Source organism: Gossypium hirsutum, chromosome D01 (genome assembly GCF_007990345.1).
Source record: "Gossypium hirsutum isolate 1008001.06 chromosome D01, Gossypium_hirsutum_v2.1, whole genome shotgun sequence".
Taxonomy (NCBI): Eukaryota; Viridiplantae; Streptophyta; class Magnoliopsida; order Malvales; family Malvaceae; genus Gossypium; species Gossypium hirsutum.
The window spans coordinates 41157459-41166423 of record NC_053437.1 but is presented as its reverse complement, the minus strand read 5'-3'; the positions used below and the strand labels follow the sequence as shown (position 1 = coordinate 41166423).

The window sequence follows — 8965 nt, the reverse complement described above, 5'->3', positions numbered from 1 at the left end:
CCGCAACATTTGATGACTCCGGCCTCTACGTAATCCACCTAGTTGAAAATGAATAGGAAAAATCTCCAAAACTATTTTTGAGAAGACTTTGCTTGACGGCTGCTGGACCTTTTTTTTAAGCAAAGGAAAAAGGGGATTTTTTATTTTTTTAGGGTTTTTTTTAAAACACACTTTTTAACCCTTTTATAATTGATATATATAATGAATCATAATTCATTAAATATTTCGAACATAATAATCATAACAAAAATTAAATAAATAAAACAATGTTTAAAACCGAAAATTATAATTACATTAATTATAATAATGATTTCGATAAACAATATTTATTTGAATTTATATACGAACCAAATTTCATATATTAATAGAACTATGTTCTCATTATGCGTACAACAACCTTGTACATATAATAAGTTCGATATTTTATTACCCAATTAAATTAATTCTACAATTAATTTAATTCATGTGACAACCAAACATAATACCAACTATGTTTTATTTAGTTCATTTCAACCATAAGGTGTGACCCTGTAGGTCCTTGTAACGTTAGCAGTAATACTAGAACGATTCTAATGTTACAAATAATGAGTGGCATCTAGCAATGCATCATTGCTACCTAAGTTATAAGAAATCATGATTCGACATAACCTTTTTGCGATTAACCTTTCATGCATTAATCCTTAAGTCCTTTATCTCTGGGTTGGCTACAAGTCATGAAATAGTCACACTTGATAGTCCATCCAATGTTCCTTGATATCTTCAGTAGACTATGATATACAAATAAGTATGACATCTCATATTAGCTTATTTGAGCATGACCATGCATTTCTAGTCTCACTCAATCAAGTGGCCAAGATATTACTCCCATTATGTAGGAGGGACTTATCCTATATCGATCAACCATATCCCTCTACATAGATCATGGTGCATCCAACATCAGCCTTTATAGAACAACCAGTTACGATGTACGTTTGACTGTATCAAAATATACAACTCACGATGTTTGGATAATGATGATCTCAAGTCTGAGAATCATATACATATTAAGCACTATGAGTAATGTTGTGACAATTACATAATAATCTAAAAAACATACTTATAATGGGTCAGTCCAATATGTTGTTCTCTAACATACATATTCATGCATTGATTTTGACACTCCATATCAATAACAACTCTTTATCATCAATCAACTACATGTTAGTCTTAATGCATTATTGTTGTCCTAGCCAACAATAATACTTGACGAAGAACCTTTTAAGAATAATCATATTATTCTCAGGACATTATTATAAAACAAGTTAATTATACGAACAGAAAAGAAACTGAAATAATAATGGTAACGCATTATATTAATAAACATGATAAATCAAGTATGTTATTACAACCATTTCATGATTGATCTTTTGGGCATACTCTAACAAAGTGATCTTTCCTAGTCGCCTTGTTTAGCTTCCGGTAATCGATACAGATTCTCTATCCTGTAACCATTCTAGTCGGTATCAACTTATTGTTCTCGTTCTCTACGACTATGATACCTCTTTTTTTGGCACGCACTGAATTGAGCTTACCCATGAACTGTTTGAGATGGGATAGATGATACCCGTATCTAACCACTTGATGATCTCTTTTTTTACTACGTCCTTCATGATGGAGTTCAGTCTCTGTTGTCCATCGATCGCCCCTTTTTTGCCATCTCCTAGGATAATCTTGTGCATGCATATAGATGGACTAGTGCCGCGAATATTGGCTATGGTCCATCTGATGGCCTTCTTGAAATGTTTCAGAACTAAGATAAGTTTCTCTTCTTACTTAGTGGTCAATTCTGCTGAAACAATCACAGACAGAGTAGAAGCATTACCTAAATAAATGTATTTTAAATGAGAAGGTAATACCTTGAGCTCTAATTTAGGTGGTTCCTCGATTGACGCTTTTGGTTGATAATAGTCCCTCTTTTCTAACTCCAAAGTTTCAAAATGGGATTGCGGATTAAATCCCCTTTGATTAGCTTCTAGCAAAGCTAAGTATTTATCCTCCTCTTCATCATTTGGAGGATTCGATGTCAAAATTCCTTCCAGTGGGTCCTCAACACAGTTGAGTTCCTTCTCCACTATTAAATCCTCTAAATCGGACACTACAAAGCAATCATCCATTGTGTCAGGAAATCGCATAGACTTAAAGACGTTAAATGTTACCTGATCATCCTGAACACGCATAGCGAGCTCGCCTTTCTGCACATCAATAGGGGTCATTCCAGTTGCTAGGAACAGCCTTCCTAGGATGATTGATACTTCTTTGTCTGCTTCAAAATCTAGAATTACAAAGTTAGTAGGGAAGATAAACTTATCTACATGTACCAATACGTCCTCGATTTTTCCTTCTGGATGTGCTAAGGATCGATATGCTAGTTGAAGCATAACTGTAGTTGGTCTAACTTCTCCTATCCCCAACATCCTAAATATTGACGTAGGCATCAAGTTGGTACTTACACCTAAGTCACATAATGCCTTACCACAATATGTTGCTCCAATGTTGCACGGTATGGTAAAACATCCATGATCTTTCAATTTTTAGGGTAGTTTGTCTTGAAGATATGCTCTGCATTCCTTCATCAGAGCTACCATCTCAAATTCTCCAAGTCTTCATTTCTTAGACAAGATATCTTTCATGAACTTGACGTAGTTCGGCATTTGCTCAAGTGCTTCAACCAACGGGATGTTGATGTGAAGTTGCTTGAGTACATCAAGGAACTTCTTGAATTGAATCTCTTGTTTTTGTTTTTGAAGTCTTTGTGGGTAAGGTGGTGGTGGTTTCATTACTGGGACTGATTTTGGTTGATTTGTCTTTGGTGACAATTTTGCATCTAATGACGTTGTTAGTTGATCAGAATTAGCTAGTCCTAAGGTTACTTTGTCGGGTTTTACAGATTCTGGTTCTAGTGAAACTAGAATTTCAACACTTGGTTGAACTTCTTCTGAATATTGAGGGTCAACTGGGTCATTTTTAACTTTGACAGTGTTGGGCTCTACTGTCTTTCCGCTCCTCAATGTCAACGCTTTACAATGTTCCTTCCCTAGATTTCTCAGATTCTCCGTGTCACTAGGTAGAGCACCTTGTGGTCGGTTCTTGAGTTCAGTAGCAAGCTGGCCCACTTGATTCTCCAAATTCCTTAGAATGGCGTCATTTTTTGCCATGTATGCCTTCAATAGATTCTCTAAGTTATTGGATGGTTCCGCTTGGGTTGGTTTCTGACCCTGTTGGGGGAAAATAGGCGGCTGAGTTGGTCTACGTTGGGCGTAAGTGTTACTAGTTCCAGCCTCTTGGTTACTCCAGGAAAAATTCGGGTGATTTCGCCATGATGAGTTATAAAAGTTGGATTGCAGTCCTTGCTTCCCTTGACTTTTATTTTGGTCACCCATGTAATATACGGATTCGGGGTTCGATTGACATTCTTCAAACAAATGTGCTTCCCCACAATACACACAGGCTATATTCTCAAATTGGTTAGGTGGTTGGGCTGTAAAACTGTTAGACCCATTAGTGGTAAGATTCTTAAGCATTGAGGATATTGAAGATACCTAAGATGCGAGTGAAGTGAGAGCGTCCACTAAATGTATTCTAGTGACTCGTCTTCCTAACGTTGCTCGATTGGTTGGCCATTGATAATTGTTGTTGGCAATCCTCTCAATAATTTCGTAAGCCTCATTATAAGACTTAGAAAGGAGAGCACCATTAGCAGAGGCATCCACTACCATCCTCGTGTGAGCGTTAAGACCATTATAGAATGTCTCAAGTTGAATGCAATATGGGATTCCATGATGTCGGCACTTTCGTAAGAACTCTTTGTACCTTTCCCATGCCTCATACAGGGACTCATCATCCATTTGTTGGAAGGCAGTGATCTCATTCCTCAACTTGGCATTCTTGCTCGGCGGGAAATACTTCATGAGGAATCTCTCGGCTAACTCTTGCCATGTAGAAATGGAGTTCGGTGGCAATGAGTTCAACCAGGCACGAGCTCTGTCCCTTAGCGAATATGGGAACAACTTCAGTCGTAATGCATCTTCGGGTACTCCAACAAACTTGAAAGAATCGCTCACTTCCATAAATAGTCTTAAGTGAAGATGAGGATCTTCAGTTGGCATTCCACTGAATTGGCCCACAGTCTGAAGCATCTGGAACATGACTGACTTCAGCTCGAATTGTTGTGCCTCGATTTCGGGTCTCTTAATACCCAGATTAAGATCATTAAATACTAGCACGACATACTGTCGTAAAGCTCTATCCCTATCATCGACAATAAGGATAGGATTCTGAGCAAGGTTTGCTCTATTTCCTTGATTCATATTCTCAAAGTTTACCTCTTCGGTCCTTCTCTGGTTCGATTGTCTTCTTCACTATCGAAAGGTTCGTTCTATTTCAGGGTCCACATAGAGTAAGTCGATAATCTGGTCAATACTCATAAACACCTGAAATAATCACAGAAAGATTAAGTAAGTACAGATTTAAACAGGAAAATAAATAAACCAAAATGTAAAAACAGATTCACAAATAATGCCTTTTTTTAAAAAATAGTCCTGGCAACAGCGTAAAAAACTTGGAACGACAAAAATGTGCAGGTGTACACAATCGCAACAAGTAATAAAGTGATAAGTAAATGTCGAGTTATCGTACCCACAGGGACTATAAAAAGGAATATTTATGAAATTTATGTTAAAAATCTTTGGTGATGGAAAATATTTTGGTTTAAAGATGATTAAAAACTAAGGGTTAAAAACTAAGTAAAAAAATAATTTAAAAATAAAAAGGTTCTAATGCACGATTTCAAATAAGGTTTAATCAAGACGATATAATTGTGTTGGATTAATTACATTCATTTAACGTAGAATTATTAAACTTATGTTTATACTGCTACGAACAAATTCATGGCAACTCGGTAATTTGCTAACTACTGCTCATACATATTAAATTATTCAATCTCTTGAACATTTTTCAATGTCAATCCAAGCCATTAATCAATCTTCACAACCATATAAAAGATCAAGTGAGGTAACAAAGTATTTCTACCTTGAAACAGTTTAATCACAATGATCTTGCAAGTTATGCAAGGCATATGTATTGCCAAATACAATGCTAAATTAACTTCAGCTACCTTAGAAGAATAAACATGCACTAATTAAGTATTGTGTCGACTAATTAAAATTTCAATACAATTTAATAATTAATTCATTAGTTATCTAACAATTAATATTGTAAGAATAACTTAGGCATGATTTTACTTAATCAAGCATCTTACCGAGGCCTATAACAGTACAAACACAATTTTATTAATTCAAGCAGGCAAAATATAATCAACCCAACATGGATTAAATTTAAGCTAGATTGATTAAATTAACCATTTCAATAGCATAAATATTCATAAACATGTTTGTCAAAACAACAACAAAATTTAAAGAGATAGGGAACAAGAAGCAAATCTGGTATTTCTCCGTGGCTTGACTGATTTCTCTGTTCTTTGTTCTCTGTTGTCCTCGGCTATCAAGGTGGCTTATGAAAACTTTAATTGCTGCTCAAAAATGGCTGATGAGGACCTCTTTCCCAAGAGAAGAAATCGGCACTTGAACAAAAGGGAAAATGGAAAGGAAAAGTTGAGAGAAAGAGAGAGAAGAGAAGAGAGAATGAGAGTGTGAGGGATGAGTTGAATGATTAGCGAGGGGTGGCTTTTATAGCTGATTGTGGTTGATAAAAATAGAAACTTCCATAAGCCAAAAATACCCCCCTTGGCCGGCCACACACATGACAAAGTTGAGAGATTCAACTTTGCTAAAAATAGCCTGGGGCAAATCCATAAAGCCACATTTTTTAGAGGGGTTTGAATGCAAGCTTGAAAGTTCTTCAAGAGATTCTTTGCAAGCTTATTTAGTCAGCTAAAATGCTGATTTTGGTCAGCATATGAACGGTTCTGGGCAGCCCAATTGGTGACTGGTTCGGTTCACTAGATTCGGTTCAACCAATGTGGTTCAACTAGACCCTTTTTTCCATAATTAATTAATAATAATTTATTTAGTCCAAATTAAATTGGGAATAAATTAAAATTAATTAACACACATTTTTGAACCATCTTAGGTTGGAAATAAATTTTCCTTGATGCTTCGAATTGCTTCTCGGTTTTATTCTTCGAGCATTGTCTATCGAGCCAATTTTCGCCCTTTGTGCGAATCTGTCAAAAATAGTCAAAATTAATCAAAATTAACTATAAAATTAATTAAAATTCATCATGTTAATATTTTTAACATAATTTAATTATTTTATAATATTTAATTATTTTCGACAAGAATTTAATCGAAATAGCATGATTTTAAGTTAAAAATGGCATGTAAAAACACATAAATTTTCATGTTTCCAATTCCTCGGATAGAAACTTCCATTAATTCGCTTGAGGTAAAATTCACATAAAATTCACGAACTAACTTTTCATCTGCACTAAGTCTTTTCTCACAAAACAACTCCCAATTGAAGGCTTCAGCAATTTGTTGAATGCGCGCCATGAAATTAATATAGTTGCTTTATTTCATTGTGAAACCTTTCTCTAAAAGCATTTGCTGATTTTTGAAGATGTTTTCATATCTTGCTTTGGCTTCTTCAAAGTGAAATTTGTTTTGTGATTCTTCAACTTAGATAGATGCACGAGTTCTTTTGCGAGGCATGATTAACCTGAACATAAGATGAAAATAAATATTTTTTCAAAAATTCAATTAATATAAAATATTGATAATTCAATACATTGAAAAATGAAATAAAATTGAAATTTAGGAGAAATTTTCTTACACCTTTGTATAAAAACTAAAGACTCAAATAAAATAAATAAAATTTAAAGCAAAAGATTTTTTATCAAGGGTTCGTTGGAAGGGTGATCAATTGGTGGCTAAAATGTGATGGAAGTGTGGTGCAAAGGGTGTGCACGGTTTTGAAGGAAGAAGCAGCAACAGCAGCTTGTGAGCAAAGGCTAGTACCTAGGAAGCAAATGCGTGGGCAACAAGCAACAGCATTGTGCAAGGCTGCAGTGGCACGAGTAGGGCTAGTGCGCAAGCAAGGTGTAAGCAAGGGCAGGTGTCATGCGAGGCAAGGGATGTGCGTGTGGGTAGGTGCGCCAAGTGTGAGCGATGGGCGTGTGCAACTGCTGTGGTGCCTTCAACGATTGCCAAATGAGAGCTGCGACACTATGAGCATGGGGCTGCCAAGGCCAACGATAAGAAGGTTGTGTAGAGGTTCGATTGATGGATGGTGAATGATATGAATGATGGATGAAGGTGAAGGTATTTAAAATGATAGAAGGGAAGAGTTCAATTAGGATTCTTAGAATAATTTATCAATAAAATATTCTAAGTCCTAATGTCATATAAAATTAATAATAATTGATAAATAATATAATGTATATTAATATATTAATTGCTATTACTTTATTTATTAAAATAAGAACTCTTAATTAAAATATAATAAAATTTAAACTAATTCTAATTCTATAAAAAGTTGATAATAATTAATAAACATTATAATAAATATAATTAAATATTAATTATTATCACCCTTATTAATTAAAAATAAAAATTAAACATTTATTTTAGTTGTTTTAAAATAAATATTTATAGAAAGAAACATATAATTTTCAATATTTACAAAAAGAATAACCAAAATTTTCAAATAACTCAATTAAGTACCTAAGCTTAAAGAAAATTCGAAAATTAAGCTGCAATTAAAACTTGGATCAAAATTGACCCTTTTCTTTAAAAAGCTAAAAATTTCTTTTTGTCATTTAGGGAATAATTTCTCGAAATATTATGTTAAAATCAATTCCCAGGAAAGATTAGAGGGGTCACAAGCGATCCCACTTAAGTTCCAATACTAATCCCAAAAATATACCATAAAACATTTATTTAAAGGAAAACAAGAAAAATTAAGTATCTGATAAAATGAACGAGACTTGCTGACCTGGTGAATTGAAAATGGACCGGACCAACATGATTTTAATTTAGCAGGAAAGAACCTTAATCTGGAATTGAATAACAAGACTTGTTGACCTGCTTCAAATTCTCAACCTCGAATGTGCTTGTCATGCCATCTTTTATGTCTTTTCTTGAATAGTTTGGCTTTCTCGTATGAGAACATTCAGAACTCTTCTCACTCGTTGAGTTGAAGCATCCATTTTTCTTTAGCAAGCTTAAGATCCAAATTGAGTTGTTGGAGAGCCCAGTAAGCTTTATGTTCTAACTTCAAAGGCAAATGATAGCCTTTCCCAAAAACCAACCTATAGGGTGACATCCCTAAAGGTATTTTGTATGCTGTCCTATATGCCTATAAAGCATTGTCCAGTCTTTTGGACCAGTCTCGTTGGTTTGAACAAACTACCTTCTTGAGTATGCCTTTTATCTCTTTGTTTTCTAGTTTAGCTTGCCCATTTGTCTGTGGATGGTAAGCTGTGGCAACTTTGAGCTTCACTCCATGTTTATCGAGTAACCATTTTAACCATTTGTTCACAAAATGGGACCCCTCATCACAGATGATATCCCTAGGAGTTCAAAACCTTGTGAACACATGTTTCTACAGAAACTTCATCACAACCTTGGCATCATTCGTCGGATATGCCTCGGCCTCAACCCACTTAGACATGTAGTCTACTGCTACCAATATATACTTGTGACCAAAAGATGGAGGGAAAGGACCAAGGAAGTTAATACCCCAAACATCAAATAATTCTACATCAATGATGCTTGTTCGGGGCATCTGATTTCTGTTGGTAATATTTCCAACCCTTTGGCATCGGTCACAACTTTTTACGTAAGCATGCGTGTTTTGTAATAGCGTTGGCCAAAAAAATCTAGCTTGCAATACTTTGGCCACAGTACGTGCACCTCTGAAGTTCCCACCACTCAGGGTTGTGTGAAAATGATATAAAACTCATGTACTT

The 8965-nt window shown here is 35.0% G+C and overlaps 1 non-coding gene across 1 annotated transcript; it reads left to right on the top strand.

Moving 5' to 3' along the window:
* Positions 1–3810: 3810 nt before the first annotated feature.
* On the top strand, positions 3811–3917 carry LOC121214125 (small nucleolar RNA R71). Its single transcript, XR_005909712.1, has one exon. It is a non-coding gene; the product is annotated as a small nucleolar RNA R71 (small nucleolar RNA).
* The last annotated feature ends 5048 nt before the right edge of the window (positions 3918–8965 follow it).